The following is an 18,457-nucleotide window of genomic DNA, read 5'->3' as shown; positions in this document are numbered from 1 at the left end:
TCGTGTGCTGATGACGGCTGGGGTTCGTCATGGCCCCGCCCTGTTCGTTCCGCAGCCGCACACGGGGGGGAATCGCAGCCTCACGGAAGGGGTTAAGGTACTGTAGATATATATACTACATAGGCTAATTTCTGTAATATAATGGTTTGTGTGCGTAGGATATTGGTTATGGATATGATCAGGGCCGTACTGACTACCGGGCGTTTTGGAATGCTGACGAGCTGGGGGCTGATTTCACTGTGGTGGGGGCTGATTCATCGCAAGACCTCTGCAACTCCCTCGCCTCCTACTTCCACAACAAGATCGCGGACATACACAACAGCTTCAGCACTCAACCGACGCACGCCACGACCGAACCACCGCCCCCCACCACCACCCTCCGCGCCTGGACTCCGATCAGCACCGAAGACACCATCCGCGGGATGAACTCCATCCACTCCGGATCTCCAACCGACCCCTGCCCTCACCACGTCTTCAACAAAGCCGACGCTGTCATCGCACCCTACCTGCGGGAATCATCAACACATCCTTCGACACCGCCACCTTCCCGGCTAGCTGGAAACACGCCGAACTCAGCGCCCTACTCAAGAAACCCACAGCGGACCCCACCGAACTCAAGAATTACCGACCCATCTCGCTCCTCCCGTTTCCAGCCAAAGTCATCGAGAAGACCGTCAACAAACAGCTGGCCGCCTTCCTCGAGACGAATGGATCCCTCGACCCCTCACAGTCTGGCTTCCGAGCCAACCACAGCACCGAGACGGCCCTCATCGCTGCCACCGATGACATCCGAGCCCTGATGGACAACGGAGAAACAGCGGCCCTCATCCTCCTAGACCTCTCCGCGGCATTCGACACTGTCTGACACCGCACCCTAGTGCAGCGCCTCAGCAACGTCGGAATCCAGGAGAAGGCACTGGAATGGATCATCTCCTTCCTCGACGGAAGAACACAGAGAGTCCGTCTACCACCGTACAAGTCAGAGGCCACCGAAGTCATCTGCGGCGTCCCTCAAGGATCCTCGCTGAGCCCCACCCTCTTCAATGTCTACATGATCCCCCTCGCGGCCATCGCACGCCAACACAACCTCAACATCATCTCCTACGCTGACGACACCCAACTGATCCTCTCCCTGACCAACGACCCCGCCGCCGCTAGAGCCAACCTTCACGAAGGGATGAAAGACGTAGCCGAGTGGATGACGACCAGCCGCCTGAAACTGAACTCAGACAAGACGGAAGTCCTCATCCTGGGCTCCTCGCCCTCCGCCTGGGACGACTCCTGGTGGCCCCCAGCCCTGGGCACCGCACCCAAACCGACAGACCACGCACGCAACCTGGGCTTCATCCTGGACTCCTCCCTCTCCATGACCAGACAAGTCAACGCCGTCTCCGCGTCCTGTTTTAACATCCTGCGCATGCTACGGAAGATCTTCCGGTGGATCCCCACCGAGACCAGGAAGACGGTCACCCAGGCCCTCGTCACCAGCCGTCTGGACTACGGCAACGCCCTCTACGCCGGAACCACCGCCAAGCTCCAGAAGAGACTCCAGCGGATCCAGAACGCCTCAGCCAGACTCATCCTCGACATCCCCCGACGCAGCCACATCTCCAGACACCTGAGAGACCTGCACTGGCTCCCCGTCAACAAGAGAATCACCTTCCGTCTCCTCACCCACGCACACAAGGCCCTACACGACCAAGGCCCGAGCTACCTCAACAACCGCCTCAACTTCTACGCTCCCAAACGCCACCTCCGATCGACCAACCACGCCCTCGCCGCCGTCCCCCGCATCCGAAGAGCGTCAACAGGAGGAAGGTCTTTCTCCTACCTGGCCGCCAAGACCTGGAACTCCCTCCCTCCCGACCTGCGCCTGTCCCAAGACCACCTCTCCTTCAGGAAGAAACTCAAGACCTGGCTGTTCGAGCAGTAGCAGCACCCCCCCCCCCCCCAAGCGCCTTGAGACCCTCCGGGTAAGTAGTGCGCTCTACAAATGTCTTTGATTGATTGATTGATTGATTGATTTTGTTGATGGAGACCTGCGTGTGCTTTGAAATAAACAAAGCAAAACGAATTTCGTTCAGCACACGCAGGTCCCCATCAACGAAATCAGCCCCAAGCTCAGCAGCATTTCAAAACGCCCGGTAGCCAGTCTGGGCCTGGATATGGTTATGGATATGTTCAACCTACTGATTTGATTATATTCTCTTCTGCATTCACAAAGTATTGGGAGACATGTGTTGGTTCCCTCTGGTCATGTACTGGTTTGTAGGTGTAATATATTGGTTTAAAAGCATTATATGCTGGTTTTCATTAATAATATACTGGTATACATGCATATCTGCTTGTTTCAGAATCATAATGTATTGATTCTCTCTGATAATGTGCTGGGTCATAGGTGTAATATATGAGTTTAAAGCATTATATACTGGTTTTCATTCATAGTATACTACTATACATGCATAATTGCTTGTTTCAGAATCATAACATATTGGTTCACTCTTATAATGTGCTGTTCTGTTTGTGTAATATATAAGTTGTAATGTCCAATGGCTTGAAAACTTTGCATGCAGTTTGAACGTTATTTACTGATTCAGATGCATATTTTACTGGTTTGCATGAATATCACATTGATTTGAATGCATACTGTACTTGTTGATATACATAAATATATGGTTCATATCCATTGTAAATTGCTTTGTTCTTTTAATGTACTGGGTGTATGTGTAAAATGTAGGTTTACATGTACACATATGTCTAAAACCATTACATGGCTTTTTCAGCCATAGAATCTGCCGGATTCTGCTGTGTGGGGATGTTCTGTAGGCTGTTATGTGGTCTTTTTTTCCTAGCGCCAGGACACTCTTGGGAGTAGCCTTGCGCTTTATAAATTCCAGATAACATAACATAACTTGCTGATTTGTCTGCATGATGTGCTGTTTTTTGTCAATAACTTGTTGGTTTGCTCATTTACCATATTGATGTACATGCATATTTTATTGGTAGAAAGAAACAATTGTTTGGTTCTCATGAATAACACTTTGATTTGCAAGAACACTGCATCTGTGTTAATACAAAATATTCTCTTTTATAAACATTAATTACTGATTTGTGCACAAAATACAGGTACCTAAGTACAATGGTTAATGAACTACAAAGACCTAGGTTTTAATAGGGCTCACATTGATTTCTAGTCGTCGCACACTAGTTTGCTGGTACTACAACATGGCTTGAATCGGCAGCTTTGAGGGGGCAGTGACACTGCCAGGGGTTTACAAGATCCCTGGAAGCTGGAGGCTCAGTTTTTCTAAATCCTGGGAGAAACCACCTCCTGTGAATCTGAGTGAAATGTCTTGGATCCTGAAATATCTTGGAGGTTATGTATTTGAAAGTAATACACCCCATTTAAACTGTTTTGGTTTACCAATTTGAAGTGTAATTTAGCAGATTGTAAAATAGTTAGCATTAAAACATTATTTTAAAGAAAGTACCCTTTGTTATCACTGCTTGCAACAGTGTTGACTTCATGTAGATGGACGTTGGTTAAAAAAACAGCTTCAGATAACTTACACATTCAAAATGTTTATATAGAAAACCGTTTCTATGGATTATAACTGTTCCTTCTCAGTTTGCAGAGTGGCTCCTGCTATTTTGATGTCAGTAGATGTTAGCATGCCCTACAAATCATGGGTCATTTGATATTAACCCCTTCGCTGCTAGGCCTTTTCCCCTCCTGTGCTGAGGCTTTTTTTGGCGTTTTGGAGTAGTGCGCGCTTAGGCCCTTGTAACTTTTTGACCACATAAGGTATCCACGCCAAATTTGCGTCCTTTTCTTCCAACATCATGTGGATTCTAAAGGCGCCCAGGGTTTGTGGATTCCCTTGGAGGGGGCCCAGAAATTAACCAAAATATAGTGATTTTTTTGTTTTTTTCAGAAAAATGGGAAAAACGGGCTGCAAATGAAAGCCTCTGGGTTTTTCCCTGAAAATGGTATCACAAAAGGGTTTGTGGGGCTGACATCTCCATTTTCTCAGCTTTCAGGGAATGACAGACTTTTGTCAGAGAACCGAAATTTTTCACTCAGTTTTGGCATTTTTCTGGGACATAGCCTATTTTTGCTATTTTTAGAGCTTTCCACCTCCTTCCAGTTAATGGTAGAAATGAGTTTGAAAGCAATAATGGATCCTGGAAAGCTTTACATTTTCGAAAGGTAGACAAAATTCTGAATTCAGAAAGGGGTCATTTGTCTAACTCCATGAAGGTTTCGTTATAGAAACTAACAGTTAGATATTGGAATATTTGAAATTTTGTTGAAAAAAACAGCCTTTTGTCTCAACGTTTTCACCTATAACTTTTTCTAATTTTGACAGCTCTTGGAAAGCAATATACCGTTACATCCGTTAGACCTTCCTGGTTGTGGGGATATATAGGACTTGTAGTTTCACCAAGAACCCGACGAACCCAGATCCAAAAACTGAGCAGCAACTTGCAATGGTATTTTTTCATTTACTGGGTATAGTGCACTTTGTCTTGGAAAATGTATACATGGAATAATCTGTATGAAAGACACCTATGTATTTCTGAATTGGGTACAAATTATAGAGTTCAGAAACAGTATATAATTGCACATTTTCAAAGTTGGGAATACTCATACTAGCATGAGAATTATTGGTCATTTTTCATAAAGATTTTTTTTTTACACAATGTCTTTCATTCAAAGGGAGAAATGCATGAAAGCTCAATTGGTAATAACAGTTGATTTACAAATCTGAATTACCCCAAGTGTCCCGATAAAAACGGTACCTCACTTGTGTGGGTCGGCCTTGTGCCTGCGACAGGAAACGGCGCAAAATGCAACGTGGTCACACCTAAATTTAGCAGTTACAAATTGACCCTTTTTTGGCAAAGTGCCTACCTGTAGTTTTTGCACCCTAGCTCTGCCGGCACCTAGGGAAACCTAGCAAACCTATACATTTTTGAAAAGTAGACACCCAGGGGAATTCAGGATGGGGTGATTCGACTGCCTACAACCAGGTTTTGTTACCCAGAATCCCTTGCAAAGGTAAGATTTTCACAAAATAAACACATTTTCCTCACGTTTCTGTGGTGGAAAGTTCTGGAATCTGCGTGGATCAGCAAATTTCCACCCACCCAGCGTGCCCCCAGGTCTCCCGAAAAAAATGGTACCTCACTTGCGTGGGTAGGCATAGTGGCTGCGACATGAAACAGCGCAAAACGCAGCATGGTCGCACCTCAATTTCCCAGTGAAATTTAGCACGATTCGGACAAAAAGACTACCTTTTGTTTTTGCGCCGTAGCTCTGCCAGCACCTAGGGAAACCTAGCAAACCTATACATTTTTGAAAACTAGACACCCAGGGCAATTCAGGATGGGGTGACTCGTCTGCCCACCCCCAGGTTTTGTTACCCAGAATCCCTTGCAAATATAAAAATTTGACCAAAAAAACACATTTTCCTCACATTTCTGTGGTGGAAAGTTCTGGAATCTGCGTGGATCAACAAATTTCCACCCACCCAGCGTGCCCCCAGGTCTCCCGAAAAAAATGGTACCTCACTTGCGTGGGTAGGCATAGTGGCTGCGACATGAAACAGCGCAAAACGCAGCATGGTCGCACCTCAATTTCCCAGTGAAATTTAGCACGATTCGGACAAAAAGACTACCTTTTGTTTTTGCGCCGTAGCTCTGCCAGCACCTAGGGAAACCTAGCAAACCTATACATTTTTGAAAACTAGACACCCAGGGCAATTCAGGATGGGGTGACTCGTCTGCCCACCCCCAGGTTTTGTTACCCAGAATCCCTTGCAAACATAAAAATTTGACCAAAAAAACACATTTTCCTCACATTTCTGTGGTGGAAAGTTCTGGAATCTGCGTGGATCAACAAATTTCCACCCACCCAGCGTGCCCCCAGGTCTCCCGAAAAAAATGGTACCTCACTTGCGAGGGTAGGCATAGTGGCTGCGACATGAAACAGCGCAAAACGCAGCATGGTCGCACCTCAATTTCCCAGTGAAATTTAGCACGATTCGGACAAAAAGACTACCTTTTGTTTTTGCGCCGTAGCTCTGCCAGCACCTAGGGAAACCTAGCAAACCTATACATTTTTGAAAACTAGACACCCAGGGCAATTCAGGATGGGGTGACTCGTCTGCCCACCCCCAGGTTTTGTTACCCAGAATCCCTTGCAAACATAAAAATTTGACCAAAAAAACACATTTTCCTCACATTTCTGTGGTGGAAAGTTCTGGAATCTGCGTGGATCAACAAATTTCCACCCACCCAGCGTGGCCCCAGGTCTCCCGAAAAAAATGGTACCTCACTTGCGTGGGTAGGCATAGTGGCTGCGACATGAAACAGCGCAAAACGCAGCATGGTCGCACCTCAATTTCCCAGTGAAATTTAGCACGATTCGGACAAAAAGACTACCTTTTGTTTTTGCGCCGTAGCTCTGCCAGCACCTAGGGAAACCTAGCAAACCTATACATTTTTGAAAACTAGACACCCAGGGCAATTCAGGATGGGGTGACTTGTCTGCCCACCCCCAGGTTTTGTTACCCAGAATCCCTTGCAAACATAAAACTTTTACCAAAAAAACACATTTTCCTCACATTTCTGTGGTGGAAAGTTCTGGAATCTGCGTGGATCAACAAATTTCCACCCACCCAGCGTGCCCCCAGGTCTCCCGAAAAAAATGGTACCTCACTTGCGTGGGTAGGCATAGTGGCTGCGACATGAAACAGCGCAAAACGCAGCATGGTCGCACCTCAATTTCCCAGTGAAATTTAGCACGATTCGGACAAAAAGACTACCTTTTGTTTTTGCGCCGTAGCTCTGCCAGCACCTAGGGAAACATAGCAAACCTATACATTTTTGAAAACTAGACACCCAGGGCAATTCAGGATGGGGTGACTCGTCTGCCCACCCCCAGGTTTTGTTACCCAGAATCCCTTGCAAACATAAATATTTGACCAAAAAAACACATTTTCCTCACATTTCTGTGGTGGAAAGTTCTGGAATCTGCGTGGATCAACAAATTTCCACCCACCCAGCGTGCCCCCAGGTCTCCCGAAAAAAATGGTACCTCACTTGTGTGGGTAGGCATAGTGGCTGCGACATGAAACAGTGCAAAACGCAGCATGGTCGCACCTCAATTTCCCAGTGAAATTTAGCACGATTCGGACAAATAGACTACCTTTTGTTTTTGCGCCGTAGCTCTGCCAGCACCTAGGGAAACCTAGCAAACCTATACATTTTTGAAAACTAGACACTCAGGGCAATTCAGGATGGGGTGACTCGTCTGCCCACCCCCAGGTTTTGTTACCCAGAATCCCTTGCAAACATAAATATTTGACCAAAAAAACACATTTTCCTCACATTTCTGTGGTGGAAAGTTCTGGAATCTGCGTGGATCAACAAATTTCCACCCACCCAGCGTGCCCCCTGGTCTCCCGAAAAAAATGGTACCTCACTTGCGTGGGTAGGCATAGTGGCTGCGACATGAAACAGCGCAAAACGCAGCATGGTCGCACCTCAATTTCCCAGTGAAATTTAGCACGATTCGGACAAAAAGACTACCTTTTGTTTTTGCGCCGTAGCTCTGCCAGCACCTAGGGAAACCTAGCAAACCTATACATTTTTGAAAACTAGACACCCAGGGCAATTCAGGATGGGGTGACTCGTCTGCCCACCCCCAGGTTTTGTTACCCAGAATCCCTTGCAAACATAAAAATTTGACCAAAAAAACACATTTTCCTCACATTTCTGTGGTGGAAAGTTCTGGAATCTGCGTGGATCAACAAATTTTCACCCACCCAGCGTGGCCCCAGGTCTCCCGAAAAAAATGGTACCTCACTTGCGTGGGTAGGCATAGTGGCTGCGACATGAAACAGCGCAAAACGCAGCATGGTCGCACCTCAATTTCCCAGTGAAATTTAGCACGATTCGGACAAAAAGACTACCTTTTGTTTTTGCGCCGTAGCTCTGCCAGCACCTAGGGAAACCTAGCAAACCTATACATTTTTGAAAACTAGACACCCAGGGCAATTCAGGATGGGGTGACTCGTCTGCCCACCCCCAGGTTTTGTTACCCAGAATCCCTTGCAAACATAAAAATTTGACCAAAAAAACACATTTTCCTCACATTTCTGTGGTGGAAAGTTCTGGAATCTGCGTGGATCAACAAATTTCCACCCACCCAGCGTGCCCCCAGGTCTCCCGAAAAAAATGGTACCTCACTTGCGTGGGTAGGCATAGTGGCTGCGACATGAAACAGCGCAAAACGCAGCATGGTCGCACCTCAATTTCCCAGTGAAATTTAGCACGATTCGGACAAAAAGACTACCTTTTGTTTTTGCGCCGTAGCTCTGCCAGCACCTAGGGAAACCTAGCAAACCTATACATTTTTGAAAACTAGACACCCAGGGCAATTCAGGATGGGGTGACTCGTCTGCCCACCCCCAGGTTTTGTTACCCAGAATCCCTTGCAAACATAAACATTTGACCAAAAAAACACATTTTCCTCACATTTCTGTGGTGGAAAGTTCTGGAATCTGCGTGGATCAACAAATTTCCACCCACCCAGCGTGCCCCCAGGTCTCCCGAAAAAAATGGTACCTCACTTGCGTGGGTAGGCATAGTGGCTGCGACATGAAACAGCGCAAAACGCAGCATGGTCGCCCCTCAATTTCCCAGTGAAATTTAGCACGAATCGGACAAAAAGACTACCTTTTGTTTTTGCGCCGTAGCTCTGCCAGCACCTAGGGAAACCTAGCAAACCTATACATTTTTGAAAACTAGACACCCAGGGCAATTCAGGATGGGGTGACTCGTCTGCCCACCCCCAGGTTTTGTTACCCAGAATCCCTTGCAAACATAAAAATTTGACCAAAAAAACACATTTTCCTCACATTTCTGTGGTGGAAAGTTCTGGAATCTGCGTGGATCAACAAATTTCCACCCACCCAGCGTGCCCCCAGGTCTCCCGAAAAAAATGGTACCTCACTTGTGTGGGTAGGCATAGTGGCTGCGACATGAAACAGCGCAAAACGCAGCATGGTCGCACCTCAATTTCCCAGTGAAATTTAGCACGATTCGGACAAAAAGACTACCTTTTGTTTTTGCGCCGTAGCTCTGCCAGCACCTAGGGAAACCTAGCAAACCTATACATTTTTGAAAACTAGACACCCAGGGCAATTCAGGATGGGGTGACTCGTCTGCCCACCCCCAGGTTTTGTTACCCAGAATCCCTTGCAAACATAAACATTTGACCAAAAAAACACATTTTCCTCACATTTCTGTGGTGGAAAGTTCTGGAATCTGCGTGGATCAACAAATTTCCACCCACCTAGCGTGCCCCCAGGTCTCCCGAAAAAAATGGTACCTCACTTGCGTGGGTAGGCATAGTGGCTGCGACATGAAACAGCGCAAAACGCAGCATGGTCGCACCTCAATTTCCCAGTGAAATTTAGCACGATTCGGACAAAAAGACTACCTTTTGTTTTTGCGCCGTAGCTCTGCCAGCACCTAGGGAAACCTAGCAAACCTATACATTTTTGAAAACTAGACACCCAGGGCAATTCAGGATGGGGTGACTCGTCTGCCCACCCCCAGGTTTTGTTACCCAGAATCCCTTGCAAACATAAAAATTTGACCAAAAAAACACATTTTCCTCACATTTCTGTGGTGGAAAGTTCTGGAATCTGCGTGGATCAACAAATTTCCACCCACCCAGCGTGCCCCCAGGTCTCCCAAAAAAAAAGGTACCTCACTTGCGTGGGTAGGCATAGTGGCTGCGACATGAAACAGCGCAAAACGCAGCATGGTCGCACCTCAATTTCCCAGTGAAATTTAGCACGATTCGGACAAAAAGACTACCTTTTGTTTTTGCACCGTAGCTCTGCCAGCACCTAGGGAAACCTAGCAAACCTATACATTTTTGAAAACTAGACACCCAGGGCAATTCAGGATGGGGTGACTCGTCTGCCCACCCCCAGGTTTTGTTACCCAGAATCCCTTGCAAACATAAAAATTTGACAAAAAAAACACATTTTCCTCACATTTCTGTGGTGGAAAGTTCTGGAATCTGCGTGGATCAACAAATTTCCACCCACCCAGCGTGGCCCCAGGTCTCCCGAAAAAAATGGTACCTCACTTGCGTGGGTAGGCATAGTGGCTGCGACATGAAACAGCGCAAAACGCAGCATGGTCGCACCTCAATTTCCCAGTGAAATTTAGCACGATTCGGACAAAAAGACTACATTTTGTTTTTGCGCCGTAGCTCTGCCAGCACCTAGGGAAACCTAGCAAACCTATACATTTTTGAAAACTAGACACCCAGGGCAATTCAGGATGGGGTGACTCGTCTGCCCACCCCCAGGTTTTGTTACCCAGAATCCCTTGCAAACATAAAAATTTAACCAAAAAAACACATTTTCCTCACATTTCTGTGGTGGAAAGTTCTGGAATCTGCGTGGATCAACAAATTTCCACCCACCCAGCGTGGCCCCAGGTCTCCCGAAAAAAATGGTACCTCACTTGCGTGGGTAGGCATAGTGGCTGCGACATGAAACAGCGCAAAACGCAGCATGGTCGCACCTCAATTTCCCAGTGAAATTTAGCACGATTCGGACAAAAAGACTACCTTTTGTTTTTGCGCCGTAGCTCTGCCAGCACCTAGGGAAACCTAGCAAACCTATACATTTTTGAAAACTAGACACCCAGGGCAATTCAGGATGGGGTGACTCGTCTGCCCACCCCAGGTTTTGTTACCCAGAATCCCTTGCAAACATAAAAATTTGACCAAAAAAACACATTTTCCTCACATTTCTGTGGTGGAAAGTTCTGGAATCTGCGTGGATCAACAAATTTCCACCCACCCAGCGTGCCCCCAGGTCTCCCAAAAAAAATGGTACCTCACTTGCGTGGGTAGGCATAGTGGCTGCGACATGAAACAGCGCAAAACGCAGCATGGTCGCACCTCAATTTCCCAGTGAAATTTAGCACGATTCGGACAAAAAGACTACCTTTTGTTTTTGCGCCGTAGCTCTGCCAGCACCTAGGGAAACCTAGCAAACCTATACATTTTTGAAAACTAGACACCCAGGGCCATTCAGGATGGGGTGACTCGTCTGCCCACCCCCAGGTTTTGTTACCCAGAATCCCTTGCAAACATAAAAATTTGACCAAAAAAACACATTTTCCTCACATTTCTGTGGTGGAAAGTTCTGGAATCTGCGTGGATCAACAAATTTCCACCCACCCAGCGTGCCCCCAGGTCTCCCGAAAAAAATGGTACCTCACTTGCGTGGGTAGGCATAGTGGCTGCGAAATGAAACAGCGCAAAACGCAGCATGGTCGCACCTCAATTTCCCAGTGAAATTTAGCACGATTCGGACAAAAAGACTACCTTTTGTTTTTGCGCCGTAGCTCTGCCAGCACCTAGGGAAACCTAGCAAACCTATACATTTTTGAAAACTAGACACCCAGGGCAATTCAGGATGGGGTGACTCGTCTGCCCACCCTCAGGTTTTGTTACCCAGAATCCCTTGCAAACATAAAAATTTGACCAAAAAAACACATTTTCCTCACATTTCTGTGGTGGAAAGTTCTGGAATCTGCGTGGATCAACAAATTTCCACCCACCCAGCGTGCCCCCAGGTCTCCCGAAAAAAATGGTACCTCACTTGCGTGGGTAGGCATAGTGGCTGCGACATGAAACAGCGCAAAACGCAGCATGGTCGCACCTCAATTTCCCAGTGAAATTTAGCACGATTCGGACAAAAAGACTACCTTTTGTTTTTGCGCCGTAGCTCTGCCAGCACCCAGGGAAACCTAGCAAACCTATACATTTTTGAAAACTAGACACCCAGGGCAATTCAGGATGGGGTGACTCGTCTGCCCACCCCCAGGTTTTGTTACCCAGAATCCCTTGCAAACATAAACATTTGACCAAAAAAACACATTTTCCTCACATTTCTGTGGTGGAAAGTTCTGGAATCTGCGTGGATCAACAAATTTCCACCCACCTAGCGTGCCCCCAGGTCTCCCGAAAAAAATGGTACCTCACTTGCGTGGGTAGGCATAGTGGCTGCGACATGAAACAGCGCAAAACGCAGCATGGTCGCACCTCAATTTCCCAGTGAAATTTAGCACGATTCGGACAAAAAGACTACCTTTTGTTTTTGCGCCGTAGCTCTGCCAGCACCTAGGGAAACCTAGCAAACCTATACATTTTTGAAAACTAGACACCCAGGGCAATTCAGGATGGGGTGACTCGTCTGCCCACCCCCAGGTTTTGTTACCCAGAATCCCTTGCAAACATAAAAATTTGACCAAAAAAACACATTTTCCTCACATTTCTGTGGTGGAAAGTTCTGGAATCTGCGTGGATCAACAAATTTCCACCCACCCAGCGTGCCCCCAGGTCTCCCAAAAAAAAAGGTACCTCACTTGCGTGGGTAGGCATAGTGGCTGCGACATGAAACAGCGCAAAACGCAGCATGGTCGCACCTCAATTTCCCAGTGAAATTTAGCACGATTCGGACAAAAAGACTACCTTTTGTTTTTGCACCGTAGCTCTGCCAGCACCTAGGGAAACCTAGCAAACCTATACATTTTTGAAAACTAGACACCCAGGGCAATTCAGGATGGGGTGACTCGTCTGCCCACCCCCAGGTTTTGTTACCCAGAATCCCTTGCAAACATAAAAATTTGACAAAAAAAACACATTTTCCTCACATTTCTGTGGTGGAAAGTTCTGGAATCTGCGTGGATCAACAAATTTCCACCCACCCAGCGTGGCCCCAGGTCTCCCGAAAAAAATGGTACCTCACTTGCGTGGGTAGGCATAGTGGCTGCGACATGAAACAGCGCAAAACGCAGCATGGTCGCACCTCAATTTCCCAGTGAAATTTAGCACGATTCGGACAAAAAGACTACATTTTGTTTTTGCGCCGTAGCTCTGCCAGCACCTAGGGAAACCTAGCAAACCTATACATTTTTGAAAACTAGACACCCAGGGCAATTCAGGATGGGGTGACTCGTCTGCCCACCCCCAGGTTTTGTTACCCAGAATCCCTTGCAAACATAAAAATTTAACCAAAAAAACACATTTTCCTCACATTTCTGTGGTGGAAAGTTCTGGAATCTGCGTGGATCAACAAATTTCCACCCACCCAGCGTGGCCCCAGGTCTCCCGAAAAAAATGGTACCTCACTTGCGTGGGTAGGCATAGTGGCTGCGACATGAAACAGCGCAAAACGCAGCATGGTCGCACCTCAATTTCCCAGTGAAATTTAGCACGATTCGGACAAAAAGACTACCTTTTGTTTTTGCGCCGTAGCTCTGCCAGCACCTAGGGAAACCTAGCAAACCTATACATTTTTGAAAACTAGACACCCAGGGCAATTCAGGATGGGGTGACTCGTCTGCCCACCCCAGGTTTTGTTACCCAGAATCCCTTGCAAACATAAAAATTTGACCAAAAAAACACATTTTCCTCACATTTCTGTGGTGGAAAGTTCTGGAATCTGCGTGGATCAACAAATTTCCACCCACCCAGCGTGCCCCCAGGTCTCCCAAAAAAAATGGTACCTCACTTGCGTGGGTAGGCATAGTGGCTGCGACATGAAACAGCGCAAAACGCAGCATGGTCGCACCTCAATTTCCCAGTGAAATTTAGCACGATTCGGACAAAAAGACTACCTTTTGTTTTTGCGCCGTAGCTCTGCCAGCACCTAGGGAAACCTAGCAAACCTATACATTTTTGAAAACTAGACACCCAGGGCCATTCAGGATGGGGTGACTCGTCTGCCCACCCCCAGGTTTTGTTACCCAGAATCCCTTGCAAACATAAAAATTTGACCAAAAAAACACATTTTCCTCACATTTCTGTGGTGGAAAGTTCTGGAATCTGCGTGGATCAACAAATTTCCACCCACCCAGCGTGCCCCCAGGTCTCCCGAAAAAAATGGTACCTCACTTGCGTGGGTAGGCATAGTGGCTGCGAAATGAAACAGCGCAAAACGCAGCATGGTCGCACCTCAATTTCCCAGTGAAATTTAGCACGATTCGGACAAAAAGACTACCTTTTGTTTTTGCGCCGTAGCTCTGCCAGCACCTAGGGAAACCTAGCAAACCTATACATTTTTGAAAACTAGACACCCAGGGCAATTCAGGATGGGGTGACTCGTCTGCCCACCCTCAGGTTTTGTTACCCAGAATCCCTTGCAAACATAAAAATTTGACCAAAAAAACACATTTTCCTCACATTTCTGTGGTGGAAAGTTCTGGAATCTGCGTGGATCAACAAATTTCCACCCACCCAGCGTGCCCCCAGGTCTCCCGAAAAAAATGGTACCTCACTTGCGTGGGTAGGCATAGTGGCTGCGACATGAAACAGCGCAAAACGCAGCATGGTCGCACCTCAATTTCCCAGTGAAATTTAGCACGATTCGGACAAAAAGACTACCTTTTGTTTTTGCGCCGTAGCTCTGCCAGCACCCAGGGAAACCTAGCAAACCTATACATTTTTGAAAACTAGACACCCAGGGCAATGCAGGATGGGGTGACTCGTCTGCCCACCCCCAGGTTTTGTTACCCAGAATCCCTTGCAAACATAAAAATTTGACCAAAAAAACACATTTTCCTCACATTTCTGTGGTGGAAAGTTCTGGAATCTGCGTGGATCAACAAATTTCCACCCACCCAGCGTGCCCCCAGGTCTCCCGAAAAAAATGGTACCTCACTTGCGTGGGTAGGCATAGTGGCTGCGACATGAAACAGCGCAAAACGCAGCATGGTCGCACCTCAATTTCCCAGTGAAATTTAGCACGAATCGGACAAAAAGACTACCTTTTATTTTTGCGCCGTAACTCTGCCAGCACCTAGGGAAATCTAGCAAACCTATACATTTTTGAAAACTAGACACCCAGGGCAATTCAGGATGGGGTGACTCGTCTGCCCACCTCCAGGTTTTGTTACCCAGAATCCCTTGCAAACATTAAAATTTGACCAAAAAAACACATTTTCCTCACATTTCTGTGGTGGAAAGTTCTGGAATCTGCGTGGATCAACAAATTTCCACCCACCCAGCGTGCCCCCAGGTCTCCCGAAAAAAATGGTACCTCACTTGCGTGGGTAGGCATAGTGGCTGCGACATGAAACAGCGCAAAACGCAGCATGGTCGCACCTCAATTTCCCAGTGAAATTTAGCACGAATCGGACAAAAAGACTACCTTTTATTTTTGCGCCGTAGCTCTGCCAGCACCTAGGGAAATCTAGCAAACCTATACATTTTTGAAAACTAGACACCCAGGGCAATTCAGGATGGGGTGACTCGTCTGCCCACCTCCAGGTTTTGTTACCCAGAATCCCTTGCAAACATTAAAATTTGACCAAAAAAACACATTTTCCTCACATTTCTGTGGTGGAAAGTTCTGGAATCTGCGTGGATCAACAAATTTCCACCCACCCAGCGTGCCCCCAGGTCTCCCGAAATAAATGGTACCTCACTTGCGTGGGTAAGCATAGTGGCTGCGACATGAAACAGCGCAAAACGCAGCATGGTCGCACCTCAATTTCCCAGTGAATTTTAGCACGATTCGGACAAAAAGACTACCTTTTGTTTTTGCGCCGTAGCTCTGCCAGCACCTAGGGAAACCTAGCAAACCTATACATTTTTGAAAACTAGACACCCAGGGCAATTCAGGATGGGGTGACTCGTCTGCCCACCCCCAGGTTTTGTTACCCAGAATCCCTTGCAAACATAAAAATTTGACCAAAAAAACACATTTTCCTCACATTTCTGTGGTGGAAAGTTCTGGAATCTGCGTGGATCAACAAATTTCCACCCACCCAGCGTGCCCCCAGGTCTCCCGAAAAAAATGGTACCTCACTTGCGTGGGTAGGCATAGTGGCTGCGACATGAAACAGCGCAAAACGCAGCATGGTCGCACCTCAATTTCCCAGTGAAATTTAGCACGATTCGGACAAAAAGACTACCTTTTGTTTTTGCGCCGTAGCTCTGCCAGCACCTAGGGAAACCTAGCAAACCTATACATTTTTGAAAACTAGACACCCAGGGGAATTCAGGATGGGGTGACTCGCCTGCCTACCCCCAGGTTATGTTACCCAGAATCCCTTGCAAACATAAAAATTTGACCAAAAAAACACATTTTCCTCACATTTCTGTGGTGGAAAGTTCTGGAATCTGCGTGGATCAACAAATTTCCACCCACCCAGCGTGCCCCCAGGTCTCCCGAAAAAAATGGTACCTCACTTGCGTGGGTAGACATAGTGGCTGCAACAGGAAACGGTTCAAATCGTACGGTGGTGAATTTACAATACCTTATTGCAAAACAACCTTGATTTCGGGGGGGGGGCATCTGAGTTTGTGGCCCGGGGCTCGGTGGTATTCTTTGCAAAGTAGCAAACCCAAACAGTTCTGAAAACTAGACACCCAGGGGAGTCCAGGGAGGTATGGCATGCATGGGTCCCCCAATGTTTTCCTACCCAGAACTCTCTGCAAACCTTAAAATTAGGTAAAAATTGCACTTTTCCAAACTTTTTGGCGTGGATCACCGGGCCGGCAAAAAAGTCATACCACCCTGCGTTCCCCTTGTTCTCCCGAGTAAAAGGATACCTCACTTGTGTGGGTGCCCCAAAGCAGAACACGCCAAAAATGAATTTTGAAAAAAGTAGTTTTTACTCATATTTACGTTTTACAAATTAAGCACCCCAGCCTAAGTCACATGCCTTTGGCCCACCCACACAAGTGAGGTATCATTTTACTCGGGAGAACAAGGGAAACACTGGGTGGTAGGACATTTGTTCCGGCAGCGAGATCCCACCCAAAAAAGTATGGAAAAGTGGGTTTTTTGACCAAAATTTCAGGTTTGCAGGGGTTTCTGGGTAGGAAAACATTGGGGGACCCACGCATGCCATACCACCCTGGACTCCCCCGGGTGTCTAGTTCTCAGAACTGTTTGGGTTTGGTCATTTCCAAAGATGCCTGCCAAGCCCCAGGCCAAAAGCTCAGGTGACCCCCTCAAAAAATAATATTATTTGGCTAAAGGTAATGTTTTCCTCTCCACAGTATGAATTGGGCCTTTTCCTAAAGCAGCCGCTATGCCTACCCACGCAAGTGAGGTACCATTTTTATCGGGAGACCTTGGGGAACGCTGGGTGGGAGGTAATTTGTGTGTGCCCAGTGATGCCACGCTTTCCCACACTAAAACGTGTGAAAAAACTGATTTTTTCCATGCAAAAAATGAGGTTTGCAAGGGATTCTGGGTAAAGGAACGTTGGAGGATCCACGCAAGCCATACCTCCTTGGAAGCCCCCGGGTGTCTACTTTTCAGAAATGTGTGGGATTGGTAGGTTTCCGTAGATGGCTGTCTCGCACGGGGCCAAAAACCCAGGTAACCCCTCTTGCAAAAGCTGGTGGACTTAAGATTTTCACCATTGTTACATTCACCAGCTTTTGCAAGAGGGGTTACCTGGGTTTCTGGCCCCGTGCGAGACAGCCATCTATGGAAACCTACCAAACCCACACATTTCTGAAAAGTAGACACCCGGGCGCTTCCAAGGAGGTATGGCTTGCGTGGATCCGCCAACGTTCCTTTACCCAGAATCCCTTGCAAACCTCAATTTTAGCAGAAAAAAATCTATTTTTTCACACGTTGTAGACTGGGAAAGCGTGGCATCACTGGGCTCACACAAATTACCTCCCACCCAGCATTCCCCCAGGTCTCCCGATAAAAACGGTACCTCACTTGCGTGGGTAGCCATAGTGGCTGCAACAGGAAAAGGTCCAAATCTAACAGTGGTGAATATAAAATACCCTGAAGCAATATAACTTTGATTTTTTGGGGGGAGGCACCTGAGTTTTTGGCCTGGGGTGGGTGGTATTCTTTGGAAAGAGCAAACCCAAACAGTTCTGAAAACTAGACACCCGGGAGAGTCCAGGGAGGTATGGCATGTGTGGGTCCACCAATGTTTTCCTACCCAGAACTCCTTGCAAACCTTAAAAATAGGTAAAAATAGCACTTTTCCAAACATTTTGGCGTGGGATCGCCGTGCCGGCAAAAAAGTCCTACCACCCTGCGCTCCCCTTGTTCTCCCGAGTAAAAGGATACCACACCTTAACAGAGTTACTCAAAAGTCAAACATTCAAGCACGGCTATCGATTCCTCAAAGACACACACATACAGGTTGGATTTGGCACGAGGGCGAGTGATGGTTCAGTACATAAAATTTTATTAACAAGATATTTCAAAAAAATGAAATGCTCTGTCAATAAATAAATGCATAAAAACTGAACCAGTGACTCGCAACTCGTGAGCTGTAAAGCCACGACAAGGCACCAACCGTTTTACAGGCCATTCACGCACCTTTCATACCTGATACAAACCAGACCATTGACACCATCCGAATGGAA

This window comes from Lissotriton helveticus, chromosome 6 (assembly GCF_964261635.1).
Source record: "Lissotriton helveticus chromosome 6, aLisHel1.1, whole genome shotgun sequence".
In the NCBI taxonomy this organism is placed as follows: domain Eukaryota; kingdom Metazoa; phylum Chordata; class Amphibia; order Caudata; family Salamandridae; genus Lissotriton; species Lissotriton helveticus.
The sequence above is the reverse complement of the archived record's forward strand: the minus strand, read 5'-3'. Positions refer to the sequence as shown.